This window comes from Geotrypetes seraphini, chromosome 1 (genome assembly GCF_902459505.1).
Source record: "Geotrypetes seraphini chromosome 1, aGeoSer1.1, whole genome shotgun sequence".
Lineage (NCBI taxonomy): Eukaryota > Metazoa > Chordata > Amphibia > Gymnophiona > Dermophiidae > Geotrypetes > Geotrypetes seraphini.
In genome coordinates, this window is record NC_047084.1 from 107,327,826 (window position 1) to 107,344,951 (window position 17,126).

At 40.0% G+C, this 17,126-nt stretch overlaps 1 protein-coding gene across 1 annotated transcript in view; it reads left to right on the forward strand.

The window, feature by feature from the left end:
* DNAI1 (dynein axonemal intermediate chain 1) overlaps positions 1-17,126 on the forward strand; it is a 394,766-nt gene that overhangs the window by 81,021 nt on the left and 296,619 nt on the right. The gene's annotated exons all lie outside the window — the stretch shown is intronic.

A 17,126-nucleotide genomic window follows, 5' to 3' on the forward strand; every position in this document is an offset into this window, starting at 1 on the left:
TGTAAACCCATCTTCCAAGTAGGGGTCCAGCAGCGCCGCAACTCTGTCCTCAATAGGAAAAGCCAAAGCGGCTCGGGGGAGGGATCGAACATAATGATGAAGTTGTCGAAACGCGAGAAAGTCGCCCACAGAGAAAACACCCGACCGGACCATAGCATCCCAGGACAGTAAAGAACCATCTGCCTGGAGAACATGGGTAAGTAACGTGAAGTCCCGGGATGCCAATTTACGAAAACTAGCAGTCTCCATGCCCGGGCTGAATTGCAGATTCCCCTGAATAGGTAAGTATCTAGTAATCGAGGGAGTACCACCCCAAGAGTCCAACACATAAGACCATATAACGCGTAGCGAGTGCAACAACAAACTCCCCCGAAGAGCGGGATGGTTAAATTAAAAAGAACCAAAACTAATAACCTCAGGATGACCCTAGCATCAAGTATTAGATAGGAAAAGCTCTCTTGGTGGATCTTTGGTTGTTTTCTAAAGGCTACTGGGGATATCACCAGCCACAAAACCTAGGGCAAGACATTTCACAGAACCATGCAACCATTAAAAGTGAAAAGCAATGTTCATCCAAGGAGCATCTAAAAGATACTTGTCAGTTGATCATAAAGCTTATAGAGGTCTAAACGCTTTGGTGTTATAATTAGATCTTAGTTGTATATTTGAGGTTGTGGATCATAATCTATTACTATTGTGTTTAGATAAATTTTGATTATCTGGTAATGTTCTCTAATGATTTAGAGGATTTTTGACATGTCGTAGTTATCAAGGTAAAATTGGAGGAGATTTATTCTCACAGATGGAGAAATCCATGTGGCCTTCTCCAGGGCTCTCCTTTATTGCCCCTTCTTTTTATGTCTATCTTTCTTCCTTGGGTGTACGTTTAGCAGATGTAGATATTAAAGCATAGTTATGCTGATATCACAGTCATCCTTCCAGTTACAAATGTCACGCCCATCTTCAAGAAGGGATCAAGGGATGATCCGGGAAACTACAGGCCGATGAGCTTGACCTCGGTTCCAGGAAAGATGATGGAAGCACTGATTAAGGACACCATCTGCGATCACATAGAAAACAATGGGCGGCTGAAGGCAAGCCAGCATGGCTTCTGCAAGGGAAGGTCGTGCCTCACGAACTTGCTGTACTTCTTTGAGGGAATAAACAGCCAGATGGATAGAGGGGAATCCATAGACATCATTTACCTTGACTTCCAAAAAGCCTTCGACTAGGTACCCCACGAACGGCTGCTAAAGAAGCTGTGGAACCACGGGGTGCAAGGGGATATCCACCGATGGATCAAACACTGGCTGGCAGGCAGGAAACAGAGGGTTGGAGTAAAGGGCCATTACTCAGAATGGCAATGGGTAACGAGCGGAGTTCCACAGGGGTCGGTGCTGGGACCACTCCTGTTCAATATATTTATTAACGACTTGGAGACGGGGACGAACTGTGAGGTTATTAAATTTGCGTTCGACACCAAACTCTGCAGCAGGGTTAGAACTACGGAAGACTGTGAAGACCTGCAAAGGGACCTAACGAGATTGGAAGAGTGGGCAAGAAAATGGCAAATGAGTTTTAACATTGAGAAATGCAAGGTCATGCATGTAGGGAAAAAGAACCCGATGTTCAACTATAAAATGGGGGGATCATTGTTAGGGGTGAGCAACCTTGAAAGAGACCTGGGGGTCTTGGTGGACACAACATTGAAACCATCAGCACAGTGTGCGACAGCCGCCAAGAAAGCGAACAGAATGTTGGGCATCATTAAAAAGGGTATCACGACCAGGACAAAGGAAGTCATCTTGCCACTGTATCGGGCAATGGTGCGCCCACATCTGGAGTACTGTGTCCAGTTCTGGTCGCCATACCTCAAGAAGGACATGGCAGTACTTGAGGGAGTCCAGAGAAGAGCGACAAAACTGATAAAAGGTATGGAAAACTTCTCATACGCTGACAGGTTGGAAATGCTAGGGCTATTCTCCCTGGAAAAGCAGAGACTTAGAGGAGACATGATAGAAACCTTCAAAATCCTGAAGGGCATAGAGAAGGTAGATAGGGACAGATTCTTCAGACTGTGGGGAACCACAAGTACAAGGGGGCACTTGGAGAAATTGAAAAAGGACAGGTTTAGAACAAATGCCAGGAAGTTCTTTTTTACTCAGAGGGTGGTGGACACATGGAACGCGCTCCTGGAGGTTGTGATAGGCCAGAGCACGCTACAGGGGTTCAAGGAGGGTCTAGATAGGTTCCTAAAGGATAAGGGGATTGAGGGGTACAGATAGAAGTAGAGGTAGGTTATAGTAATAGTCAGAAACCATTTCACAGGTCATGGGCCTGATGGGCTGTCGCAGGAGCGGACCGCTGGGCACGATGGACCTCTGGTCTGACCCAGTGGAGGCGACTTCTTATGTTCTTATTCTAGGGTGGAATTGTTTTTATCCACCATAGAAGGATGGATGTCAGATTTTAAGTTACAGTTGAATAGAGAAAAAAAACCTAAGGCCACCTTTTTATCAGGCCATGATGATGGTTTTTATTGATGGCCGCGGTGGTAAAAGCTCCGAGGCTCATAGGAATTCTGTGAACGGCTTGATAAAAGGGGGCCTACATTTTTTTCTAGCTACTTTAACCAAGAGTGATATTGACAGCATAACTTTAGGAGGGAATATTTATCCTTAGGTTTCTTCTATTAGGAAAAAAAAAGAAATTTTAATAAATTTAAAGAGATATGGGGACCATTAACAAAATATTGCAATGAGTAGATACCATTTGACATTATAGATACAATTTAAGGTAGAAGGATGGGAGGGGGAATTTGAATTTATTTAATGTTTAGATTACTAGGAAAGATTATTTATGTGTTTTTTTTTGTTTTTAAAATCTTTATTCATTTTCTTATGTTACAACAAGTGTTTCAATAAACTCATTAGAAATTTGAATATACACACTTGATTAACTCATATATTAATAACAAATTTAACATTTCATTAGAAATTTAATATTATATAAAGTTATAATATTATGCAAGAAATCAAAATTTATATAATTCTTATTAGATATAATAATCCCCTTTCCCTCCCTCCCTCCCAATCATTAATATATAAATCAATTTTTTATTGTAATTCATTCATATATTAATTATTATATAATAATCAGAATTAAAAGCCCACCCCATTCCCCTCTATTCAAATGTCTTATCATGGGAAAAGTTAATCATTCATTAAAGAAATCTGTTAACGGTCTTCAGATTTTTCCAAATTTTATTCATGAGAAAGTTTATCATTCTTTGCAAAAATCTTTTAGTGGTCCCCATATTTTTTGAAATTTATTCATATATCCTTTGTGTGTTGCAATAGCGAGTTCCATTTTATATATATGGCATACAGAATTCCACCAGAACATATAATTCAATCTATCATGTTGTTTCCAATTAAATGTGATTTGTTGTATTGCTATTCCAGTTAGGATAAATAAAAGTTTGTTATTACTTGATGAGATTTGGCTCTTTGCTCTCATGGTTGTTCCAAATAATATAGTATCATATGTCAAGGCTACTGGATTTTCTAATATTCTATTAATTTGGGGCCAAATTGATTTCCAAAATGATAAGATAAATGGACAAAAGAATAAAAGATGATCTAATGTCCCAATTTCAACATGACAGTGCCAGCATCTATTGGATTTAGAGCTATCTATTCTATGTAAACGTGTAGGGGTCCAAAATGCTCTGTGAAGAAGAAAAAACCAAGTTTGTCTCATAGATGCTGATACCGTACATTTTAGCCTCCAAGACCAAAGTCGTGGCCATTGAGATGCACTAATTTGGTGTTTTATCTCAATGCTCCAAATGTCTCTAAGAGCATTTTTTGGTTTTTTATTTATAAATCCAGATATTAATTTATACCACTGTGCGGCTTTATGTCCTATTGAGTCCATCTGGAAACATAAGAATTCTAAACTGTGATATTTAGCAAGGTTTTTCCATTCAGGGAACCCTTCCTGAATAGATTGCTTCAATTGCAACCATTTAAAATATTGTGTTTTATTAAGACCAAATTTATGTTGCAATTGTGAAAACTCCAGCAATTTGTCATTTTTTATCACATCATCCAAAATACGAATACCTGCTATCATCCAATGTTTCCAGATGACTTTAAAACCGCCAATTTTGATCTTGGGGTTTAGCCATATTGTTTGAGTAGTTGATTTATTAATTGGAATTTGAGTTAGATTACTTATGTATCTTAGAGTTTTCCAGGTATCCATAAATATTTTATGATCTTTGTATAACTTTGGCATTTTGATACTAATTACATGACTAAGACGTAATGGAAATATAAGTCTCCATTCCAGCCAAAACCAGTCTGGAATATTATCAGTGGGTTCTGGGAGGATCCAATACATACCATGTTGTAAAATATAGGCTTGATGATACCTATAAAAGTTGGGAAAATTTACCCCTCCCTCCTTAATTGGTTTTTGCAGCGACACTAAAGCAATTCTTGGTTTTTTATTAAGCCAAATAAATTTTGTCAAAATTCTATTTAATTTTGTATAAAAAGATTCTTGAAAGAAAATTGGTATCATTCCCATTTGGTAGCAAACTATAGGCAAAATCATCATTTTAACTGTTTGTACTCTTCCCCACCAAGATAAATGTAAAGGATTCCATTGCTCACAGAATTCTGTCACTTTCTGTATTAGACATTTTTCATTAATTTTCATTGTTTCATCTATTGTTTTTGTTATCCAAATTCCAAGATATTTAATAGATTCTTCCTTCCAAACAAAAGAGAATGTATCAAATAACCCTTTTGTACAATATACATTTAGAGGAAGAACTTCTGATTTATTCCAATTAATTTTATATCCTGAAAAAGTTCCAAATTTCTCGATTAATTCAAGTAGATATGGAATGGTAGATTCTGGATTTCTCAAATATAATAATAAATCGTCTGCATAAGCAGATATTTTATATTCTCTGTCTGAGTGAGGTATACCCTGTATCTCCTTTGCTTGTTGGATAGCTAATATTAAGGGTTCTAAAACAATATCAAACAGTAAAGGAGACAAGGGACATCCTTGTCTAACTCCTCTCTGTAGATTAAATTTTTCTGAAAAAGTATTATTGATATATAATCTTGCAGAAGGGGAGCTATACAATGTTTTTATCATTTGTGTAAATCCAGGACCTATACCAAACCATTCCATTGCCTGATACATAAAAGGCCATTCTATTCTATCGAAAGCCTTTTCTGCATCCAATGAAATAGCAAAAGTAGGTTCATTCATTTTCTTTGTTAAATATAGCATATGGAATGCTAATCTGGTATTGTGAGATGAATGTCTTTGAGCAACGAATCCTGTTTGATGCATACCTATAATGTGGGGGAGAGCATTAGCCAATCTTAACGCAAGTATTTTTGCTAATAATTTTCCGTCTACATTTATTAAAGATATTGGCCTATAGTTTGAGACCAAAGTGGGATCTTTATTAGGTTTTGGTAAAACAATAGTTAAAGATTCTGATATAGTGCCTTTAATACAACCTTTATTAAGTTGATATTGATAAAGATTTAGTAGATAGGGTAGTAAAAAATTTTGAAATGTTTTATAAAATTCAACTGTATATCCATCACCACCTGGAGCGGATCCAACTCTAAGGGATTTCAAAGCTGTTTCTAATTCTTTTATTGATATTGGTTCTTCTAAACTTCGTTTTATATGTTCAGGAACTTTTGGACCCTCTAACATTTTCAAAAATTCTAAACCATCTTTTTCTTTATTTTTATAAGTCTCGGAAGAATAAAGAGATTTATAAAATTTTAGGAATTGTTTTAATATAGGTTCAATTTGTGTAAATGTGTCTCCATTTTCATTTTTTATAGCTATTAATTTTGTTTTTCTTTTTTTTGTTTTAAGATAGTTTGCTAATATTCTTCCCGACTTATTTGAGTTACCATAATACAATGTTTGCTGAGAAAATAATTCTTTTCTAATCATTTTAGATGAGATTTCATTATATTTAATTTTTAATTTTAATAATTCTTGTTGAATTGAATATTCCCATTTTTCTATTAATTTTGTTTCCAAATTTTTAATCTCTTTTTCTAAAATTAAAAATTGTTTTTTATTTTGTTTTTTGAGAAAAGCCGAATAGGAAATTATTTGTCCTCTAATTGATGCTTTAAAAGCATCCCATAAAATTTCTCTATTAATCTCATCTTTATCATTAATTTGAAAAAATTCTTTCATTTTTATTAAAAGATTTTCACAAAAAATTGGATCAGCCAACAATGTATTATCGAACTTCCAAATTGGTCTATTATTATTTTGATCAATAATTTTAATTTTTATCCATACTCCACCATGATCAGATAAAATAATAGGATCAATGGCTGCTTGTGTCACTTGCTGTGCTAGATGATTTGAAATAAATATATAATCTATTCTTGAAAAAGAATTGTGAACATGAGAACAAAAGGAAAATTCCCGATCATTAAAATGAAGTATTCTCCAAATATCTGTTAAATCACAAGATTGTGTCAAATTATCTAATCCCATAGATTTCATATCTCTACTTGGGTTTTTATCTAATAAAGGATCCATTACAGCATTGAAATCCCCTGCTACTATTAGATTTGAAGTAGCTAGTGGTAAGATCAGTTGTTGAAGGGTTTTAAAAAATTCATTTTGGTTCGAATTAGGGGCATATATATTAATCAACATCATGGTAGTATTTCCCATATTCATTTCCACTATTACCCATCTTCCATGAGTATCTGAAGCTTTTAATTTGAATGAAGCAGAACATTTTTTACTAACTAGAATAGCAACACCTGCCTTTTTCCCTATAGCTGGTGAGAAAAAACAGTGTTTGACCCAACCTCCTTCTAGCTTATTAGATTCAATATGTGAAAGGTGGGTCTCTTGTATAAAGCATATATCTGAATTTTGCCTCTTTAAAAATGATAGAGCTTTTTTCCTTTTTATCATATGATTTAGACCATTAACATTTAAGGACATTATTTTAAAATCCATTTTTTTTTTTTATTTTTATTTTTTAATTTTCAGATAGTAAACAATAAGTGATTTTAAGAAAAAATTTTCCCAGTAATTTAAATATTTTATATCCTTTCCCCTCCCCTTATCCATCCATTTCTTATATATCCCCCCTCTATTCCCTCCCATCCCTCCCTTCCCTCCCCTTTTTATTACGAAAACTTGGATACGCAGATTGAGGTTAGATTTAAATAACTCCCCCAAGCTATTAATAAATTATCTAAATTACTACCAATTTTTTTTATATATATCAATAGATTTTTAAATCAAATTAATATATATAAAAAAATATCTAAATTACTATCAATTTTTTTTTTTTATATATCAATAGATCTTTAAATCAAATTAACACACAAAAAAAAAAAAAAAAATTTAATCATAAACATTTTTCATTAGTTTGATCCTTCTTAATTTAAAAGATTTTTATCCATATTTGTATATTTTTTAATTTTATAAGGATGATTCATTCCAAATGAAATAATATATAAAATTATATCATCATATTATATAAATTTTTGTATATGATAAAACAATTTGTAATCTTAAGTGATTAAATAAATAAATATATTATTTAAATATAAAACATTGTTCATCCTCTATGTTCATATGATATACTCTCTATATAATAATATGATTTTAAGAACCTTTCTTATAGATAAATGAAGTATTAATATCAAAAGAAATTCATTCTCCCATTACTGTATTCCAAAGTATCAGAGTTTGTTATTTTAAATTTATTCACTATAAATATTTTGTATGAGGAATATATATATTTATATGAGGAATATTTATGAGGTATAAGAGAATCTATAAAGTAAAATCAAAAACTTATCCGGTAAACTTTCGTTTCAGATTGAGATTTTATTTTATTTTTTTTTTTGTATATATTTACTATTGAAACGCAATCTATTATATTTGAAATGCAAGTTTAGCCGGAAGTACCGCCTCTTACAGGAAATCACCCGATTAAACCAATCATGTTATGATTGAAGGATGGCTCTGTTTTCTTTCTATACTCCGCCCCTAATAGTTTCTAACCAATCAGCACATCCCTTATTCTTTTGTCAAAGAGAAAATCTTCCTTCGTCACCATTTCAAGATGGATCTCTGTCCAGTTAAGAGTTTTACATGTAAGTCTATTCTTGTTTAAAAGTTCTAGAATTGAATCATGTGGATTTCTTTAGATTTTTATTTCTTCTTTGCTTCCTATTGAGAACGTTGTATGCTGTTCAAATTTTTAATTCGGTCCTCGTGCAAATTTTCCGTTGTCCTGAGAGTTTTGAATCTTTAACCGATGTTTTCAATTTTCTTCTATATTGAAAGATTTATTTACTATATGAGTATACATAAGTAAATAAATATTAAAGTAGCCATCAATTGTTTTTAAGTTGTCATTGGTTGATCAAGTTGGTCCATAAATTCTTGTAGTTTTTTGGGTTCCATAAAGTTTTGGGTTTTGTTAGCGATAGTAACTTTCATTATCGCTGGATAAAGGAGACCAAACCTAGCTCCTAAGGATCTCAGTTGGGGTCTCATGTCCAGGAATTGTTTTCTTTTTGATGCTGTTTCTTTTGCGAAGTCTGGTACAATATGTATTTTTGAGTCTTGGCATTTTAGATTTTTGTTTTCCTTGGCAAGTTGACATATTTCTATTGCTTGTTGATGTCTTAAAAGTTTAAATATTAAAGTCCTTGGTCCCGTTTGAGTAGTGTTTCTTTGTGTTGGAATCCTATGTGCTCTTTCGATTTCCAATTCTGTTTTAAATTTTAATGGTAATATTTTAGGTAAAATTTTTTCCAGAAAGGCTATCGGATCGTTTTTTTCCACTCCTTCCGGTAGTCCAATAATTCTTAAATTGTTCCTTCGCTCACGATTCCGGCTATCTTCAAGATTTCTTTTAATTTCTGTCACCTCTTTCCAAATGGTTTTGCTGTATCTCATATCTATGTTTAGTTGTTCTGAATTATCCTCCAATGTAGAAATTCTGTTTTCTGTCATGTCTACTCTTTTTGTAAGGATTGCAGCTTCTTCAATCGCTTTTTGTAGTTTTTTATTACTGTCTAAGACAATCTCTTTTATTTGTCTCAGTTCTTCCATAACGTCGAGATTTTTTTCTGACGGCAGCGGCACTTTAGAGGGTGTACCCGGTTCTGGTTTCGATCTCTTGTTGCTACCTGTTCCAGATACTCCGGCTCCCAAGTCAGATTTATTTTGTTTGTTTGAAGCCATGTTCTGATATATTTCAGTTATTTTCTTTTAAAATATATATTTTTTTGGTAGTATTCTTATATATATAGCTTGTTTATGCGGAGCTACTCTCTCATCCAACCGTCAGAGTTCACGTCCAAGCCACGCCCCCCAAGATTATTTATGTGATATATTTGATTGAATGTAAAATTGGAAGGGTGGGAGGGATGGGATAAAAAATGTTTATCTATTAGTATCATAAATGATAGAATATCAATTGATGTACTCATTGACAAATGCTTTATATATATATGTATTTATTGTAAGATAAAAAAAGAATAAAGATTAAAAAAAAAAGAATCCTTGGGTTACAGATTGATAAAAATTTATCTGTGTTGTTTTCAAGCTGATCATGTTGTACGAAAGGGATTCTTTATGTTGTGGAAATTAAGATCTATTAGATCTTATTTGGATAGAGTTCCTTTTCAACTACTTGTTCAATCGTACTGAGTCGTTTAGATTATTGTAATATTGTTTACGTGGCAGGGCAGTAAACTGTGTGTTGTTCAGAATACAGCAGTTAGATTGATTTTTAATTTGAAGAAAATCGCCCTGGCTCCCATTAGAGGGCAGAGTTTTATTTCAGCTTGGATGCTTTATTTATAAAAAAAAGCCACGTATGGTTTAATACCAAAATATTTGATGAATCAATTTTTCTTTGCTTCTCAGGAACATTCTTTGCTAATTTATATATTTTTTTCAAATTCCCTGCAGTTAAAGGTTGCACTCGATCAAGATTTATAAACTAGCAATTAACCTATCAAACTGCACATTCAGAGTTTGGGCCATTGGTTAGGATGCATTTTAGGAAGCTTTTAAAAAACTTATCTATTTTCTAAATATTTATAGATTATTGACCCCCTGCCCCCTTTTTACTAAGCTGCAGTAGATGGTTCTTCCTCCGATGTTGCTCCGTTTATAGAATTCCTATGAGCATCAGAGCAGCATTGTCACATTTAGCGCTCCGGGCCATCTAAACAACCGCCTAAACCAGATTCTCACCTCAAGACAAAGAAAAACTCCGAACCCTTTTGCCTTCCCTCCACTCAAGGGCACTCAGCGCAAAAAGATGTTTGATAACCTTCTGGCGCAAGCAGCAAAACTTAGCCACTCCATCTCCAACCTGTTGACGGCAACGGGCGACTTCAAAACTTTTCGAAAAGAAATCAAAACCCTACTTTTCAAAAAATGTATCCAGATATCTTAACCCAACCCTTCCCCCTCCTCCTAGATAAATTCTCCCCCAAAACCTCCACTTAAATAATCTCTTCCTCCCCAAAACACCAACCAAGTATTCGGATCCCTGAAATGTAACGTAATCTTATTTGTATTCTAACTGTAATCCATTTGTTATATCACACAGTAACGTACAGTCAATTTAATATCCAATTTGCAAGTTCTTCCGGAATTAATCCAGGTACCTCTCCTCCTTTGTAACCAAAAAAAACAAACCCAAAACTGTTGCAACTTCACTGGAAATGTCCAGTTAGCTCTTTTGTAATCCGCCTTGAACTGCAAGGTATAGGCGGAATGGAAGTCCCTAATGTAATGTAATGTAGAAGCCTCTACCGCAGCTTAGTAAAGGATGGCCTGGCTGATATTGTAAATGTAAGGTACTTTGCGATATAGAAATTCATTTTTATGTTATGTTTATCTGTGAGAACAGTTGGTTCAGTTTATTGTGCAGTACTGAGTGATGATCTCTGTTGGAGAGGCAGTATTTATTCCCTTTCTGTCTGGCCTGCTGTTGTCATGGTATCGGGCAGATGAGAGAAGGGAAATGAAGTGCCAAGGTAGTACAGTTTTGTCTTCCTTTGGGATTGTCACAACAGGAAGGTGCTTAATAGGCTGGCAGAGTTGTTCCCTGTATTATTTAATGTTATGCAAACTTTAGAGAGCTATTTGGCAGCACATGATAGACATGGTTATATCTACGCAGGCAATATTAGTATTCTTGTTCCCTTCTGTAACAATGAGAACAAAGACCAGAATTTACTTAGGACTGTGCTTGAAGTACATAAGAACATAAGAATAGCCACTGCTGGGTCAGACCAGTGGTCCATCGTGCCCCGCAGTCCGCTCCAGCAGGCCAAAAACCAGTGCCCTAACTGCGACCAGCCCTACCTGCGTTTGTTCCGGTTTAGCAGGAACTTGTCTAACTTTGTCTTGAATCCCTGGAGGGTGTTTTCCCCTATAACAGCCTCCTGAAGAGCGTTCCAGTTTTCCACCACTCTCTGGGTGAAGAAGAACTTCCTTACGTTTGTACAGAATCTATCCCTTCTTAACTTTAGAGAGTGCCCTCTCGTTCTCCCTACCTTGGAGAGGGTGAACAACCTGTCTTTATCTACTAAGTCTATTCCCTTCAGTTTCTTGAATGCTTCCTCTTTTCAAGAGTGAAGGGGCCCAGTTTCTCCAGTCTCTCACTGTATGGCAACTCCTCCAGCCCCTTAACCATTTTAGTCACTCTTCTCTGGACCCTTTCGAGTAGTACCGTGTCCTTCATATACGGCGACCAGTGCTGGACGTAATATTCCAGGTGAGGGCGTACCTTGGCCCGGTACAGTGCCATGATAACCTTCTCCGATCTGTTCGTGATCCCCTTCTTATCATTCCTAACATTCTGTTCGCCCTTTTCGCCGCCACCCCACATTGCGCAGACAGCTTCATTGACTTGTCGACCAGTACTCCCATGTCTCTTTCTTGGGGGGTCTCTCCAAGTACTACCCCGGACATCCTGTATTAGTGTATAAGATTTTTGCTATCGACATGCATCACTTTACACTTATCCATGTTGAACCTCATTTGCCATGTCACGGCCCATTTCTTGAGCGTGTTGCAGATCTTTGCAATCCTCCTGCGTCTTGTAACCCCCACTGTGGTCCGATCAGGATTCCACAGCGCTCCAAGTGGTTACACGAAAAAAATACACCAGCGTGTGACCCGGCCTGGAGTCACCCTGCAAGACTGACTGACACACTCAGGAACACAAAACATAAACCACACAAAAAGAAGTTTTAACTGAAGGTATTTCACTTTTACTTCTCCAAACATAAAGGTCAGCAATCCATAAAACAAGGATGAAAATGGCAGAAGGAAAACTTTCAGCAAAGCAAAATACCAAAATGATGGCAAAATAAAACAGCTCCAAAATAAAGTCCAAAACTTTCACTTGTTATTAACTCAGTCCAAACTGCCTCTGAGGTTTACCTTTCCTCAGAGCTTGCACTGCCGGGCAAAGGAGAGTGTCCCAGGTTTTGCACAGAAAAAGCACTAATATTGGCTTACACAATTTCCCTCCCTGGGTGTCAGCAAAACCTCTCCCCAAATGACACTCCCGGCTTTACAGGAAAACCAAAAATTCTGAGCTCAAACAATCAGCTCCCAAAATCAAATAGTCCCAAAAGACAAACAGTTTCTTGAAAAAAAAAACCTCACTGTTTGCAGCTGGTAATTAGGCCAACTTCCATGGCCTCAGGTAAGTTTGCATCAGCTTCCACAAAGCTTTCTTGGACTTCCATCGGACATTCAGCTTCCAGCAAAGACCGTTCCTCAGCTTGTCCAGTCTCCTCCACTTCCATCGGTGTAGGCTTAGTGCACCTGCTTGACCCAAGGAGAATCTCAGGGAGAGCAGGTTTGAACCTCCTCCCTAGCCGGCCTGCCTGTCTGTTCTCCACTGTGGGTTTTTGTATCTTAGGGACATGCCCTAAACTAGCTGTGTCAGCAGGACTAAATGTGGCTCTTGGGCTCCTCCAGTGGTGACCTGGATACTGATCAACTAACTCATTTTCCAAAAGATCGGGCTCCCTCTGGTGGTTAATAGGAAAATTGTCAGTATCAGAAACAGAATGAACTTTGCCCACTCCTTTCCTGGCTTTCCTTTGTACCTTGCCTTTAGACCTAACTGGGACCTTGGCGGGAATAACGCCTGAATAGTCAGTCTTCACTACTCTGAATAACTTCATATCATCTGCAAATTTAATCACCTCACTCGTCGTACCAATTTCCAGATCATTTATAAATATGTTGAAGAGCACAGGTCCAAGCACCAAATCCTGTGGCACTCCACTGGTGATGCTTTTCCAGTCTGAGAATTTTCCATTTACCCCCCCACTCTGTTTTCTATCCGCCAGCCAGTTTTTAATCCACGTGAGTATTTCACCCTTGATTCCATGGCTCGCAATTTTCCGAAGTAGTTGTTCATACGGAACCTTGTCGACCGCCTTCTGAAAATCCAGATATACAGTGGTACCTCAGTTTACGAGTGCACCAGTTTGCGAGTGTTTTGCAAGACGAGCAAAACATTTGCAAACTTGGTGCCTCGTAAACCGAGCTTGCCTCGCTGTACGAGCGCCCCCCCCGCGATCCGGCATCCCCCCGCTCGCGTTGCCCCCCCTCCACCGCGATCCTACTTCTACCCCCCCCCCCGAACAGTCAATGACATCCTTTACCCCACTTGGTACCAGTGCCGGTGCCCGAAGATCCTCCCTCTTCTGGCGCGGCCTGGGCTGGGCGGTCCATCGGAGATCCTCCTTCTGGTCTGGTCTGGGCTGGACTGGCTTTGAGCATTTGCGCATGCTCAAAGCCTTCTGGTCTCGCTCTCAATCTCGGAGAGAGCGAGACCAGAAGGCTTTGAGCATGTGCAAATGCTCAAAGCCAGCCCAGCCCAGAAGAAGGAGGATCTCCGACGCACCGCCCATCCGCGCCAGAAGAGGGAGGATCTTCGGGCACCGGCACTGGTGCCAAGTCGGGTAAAGGGTGTCATTGACTGCTCGGGAGGGGGGAAGTAGGATCGCGGTGGAGGGGGGCAACGCAAGCGGGGGGGGATGCCGGTTCTCAGGGGGGGGAAGCTGGATCACGGGGAGGGGTTTGGAACAGCGTCTGTTTCCTCAAGGGGGGGGAAATGGAGCAGCGCCGGTAGCCTCGTTGGGGGCGGGGGAGGAGGTGGAACCAATCAAAGCAGTTTCCCTTACTTCCTATGTGGAAACTTGCTTTGATATACGAGCAATTTGGTTTACGAGCATGCTTCTGGAACGAATTATGCTCGTAAACCAAGGTTCCACTGTACAGTGTCGACTGGGTCACCCTTGTCTATCCGCCTATTTACTCCCTCAAAGTGCAGCAAATTCGTCAAGCAAGATCTTCCTTTGCTGAAGCCATGCTGACTGGTCCTCATCAGATCGTGTCAGTCAAAGTGCTCAATGATGCGGTCTTTTATCAGTGCCTCTACCATCTTTCCCGGTACCGAGGTCAGACTCACCGGTCTGTAGTTTCCCGGCTCACCCCTTGAACCGTTCTTGAAGTAGTGGAGGGTTGGGTGGTTTTCCCACAAGATGAAAATCAATAAAAATAAAACCAGGTTTTTATGGTTGGCACAAAACAAGACATGGCAAGCTAGAGTTTTATGTTTAAATCATTTTTATTAAGAATAGCAAAAACTTATGTCAATACAGGTTTCAACACAATTAGATTTTCAGCATAACACCACACCAATCCCCCAACCACCCAACCACCCACCCCCCCTACCCACCCAACCCAGGTGGCAGCAGCGGCAATCAACTCAAGATAGAAAAGAAGTATGCAGGGGATATTTGGATAATTTACTATCTAAGGAAAATCAGATAAATAAAGGCCCCTTTTATCAAGCCACGGTAGTGTTTTAGCATGGGCCAAAGAGGTAAATGCTCTGATGCTCAGAGGAATTGAATGAGTGTTGGAGCATTTATCTTGCCGGCACATGCTAAAATGCTCTGCCGCCCAAAGTAATAAAGAAATTTTGGGGTTTATTGAGACAGTTAAGAACCATTCACAAATATTATGAGGAATCAATATTTGCTCTTCAGGTACAATCTTTTATTTGTCCCAAATAGACTATTGCAATAATTTATTTAGGATACTCTAAAGCACTGTTCTTCAACCGCCGGTCCGCAGAAAATTCCTGCCGGTCCGCGGAGGGCCGGTAAGATCGACGCGGTTAAATTTCCCATCGGCATCTCTTCCCCTTTCCCTTCCAGGGCTTAGGATCGGCTGCAGTGCAGATAGCAAAAAGAAACACAGAAGCCGCAGGACTTTTCCTCTTGCCTGCATGCTATAGGCTCTGCCGATCCTGATCCCGCCCCCCCTCTGAAGTGACTTCCTGTGTTTGAGGGGCAGGATTGAGACCGGCAGAGCTTATAGCGAATAGCAATGCAGGCAAGAGGAAAGGTCCTGCAGCTTCTGTCTTCGTTCAGAGTTCTGGGCAAGGGAACTATAAGTAAACTGTTTAGAACCAGGCTGCTTCCAATTTAGTGTCAGTTATGGTGAGACCAGCCATTGTGACACTGGGGTCACTCTAGGGCCAGCAGCAAAGGGAGGGAATAAGAGATGCTGGGCTCTCCTGCCCTCGACACAACCCCCCTCCCCCCAATGACCGCCCCCCCAGAACCCCCGATCAGACCTCCCCCCGCTGACTCGCGACCCCCCCCGGCCGACTCCACGACCCCCCACCCCCACCTCTTCCCCGTACCTGAATGTCAGCCAGACGGACGGGTGCCAAATCCGCCCATCTGGCAGGCCAGCCGGGGCCAGATTGGCCCAGGCAGAAGAAACACCGCCCACAGGTGGGGCCTGAGGCGCCTGGGCCAATCAGAAAAAGCCCGGGAGCCTTAGACCCCTCCTGTGGGCGGGGCCTTAGGCACATGGGCTAGGGGTTCTGGGGAGGCGGTCGTTGGAGGGAGGGGGGTTGTGTCGAGGGTAGGAGGGCCTGGGATCCCTCCTGCCCGTATTGTAGTGGGGGGTAGGGGGTTGCCGGGGCCAGGGGGGCTTGGGCTCCCTTCTGGCTCAATCCAGTAGGGGGGGTTGCCGGGCCAGGAGAGCTTGGGCTCTCTCCTGGCCCGTTAAATCGGAGGGGGGGTTGGTGGGGCCAGGAGGGCTTGGGCTCCCTCCTGGCCAGATCGAGTCATAGAAACATAGAAAAAAGCGGCAGAAAAGGGCTATAGCCCATCAAGTCTGCCCATTCCAAGTATCCCCCCCCCTGGATTTACTCCCTTAAAGATCCCACGTGAGTATCCCATTTCTTCTTAAAATCCGTCACACTGCTGGCCTTTATCACCTGGAGTGGGAGTTTGTTCCAATGATCCACCACTCTTTCGGTGAAGAAGTACTTCCTGGAGTCGCCATGAAACTTCCCTGATTTTCAGCGGATGCCCTCTGGTGGTCGAGGGTCCCATGAGCCAGAAGATATCATCTTCTGACTCGATGCGTCCCGTGATGTACTTGTACATTTCAATCATATCTCCCCGTTCTCTTCTTTCCTCAAGTGAGTACAGCCGCAATTTCTTTAGTCTTTCTTCATACGTGAGATCCTTGAGCCCCATGACCATCCTGGTGGCCGTTCGCTGAACCGACTCGATCCTCAGCACGTCCTTTCGGTAGTGTGGTCTCCAAAACTGAACACAGTACTCCAAGTGAGGCCTCACCATGGTTCTGTTGACAACGGCATCACAACTTCGGGTCTCCTGCTGACGAAACCTCTGCGGATACACCCCATCATTTGTCTTGCCCTGGAGGAAGCCTTCTCCACCTGATTGGCAACCTTCATGTCCTCGCTAATGATCACCCCTAGATCGCGTTCCGCCGTGGTACTAACCAAGGTCTCACCATTTAGTGGTGGCATGATCGCCGGGGCAAGAGGGCTTGGGCTCCCTCTTGCCCCAGTATCATCGGCTGCTGCGGGGCAAGAGGGCTTGGGCTCCCTCTTGCCCCGATGTTGTATGTGTTTGGGGGGGTGATGCACCGCGGCAGGAGAGATGCCTCATAGGGCATCTCTCCTGCCACGG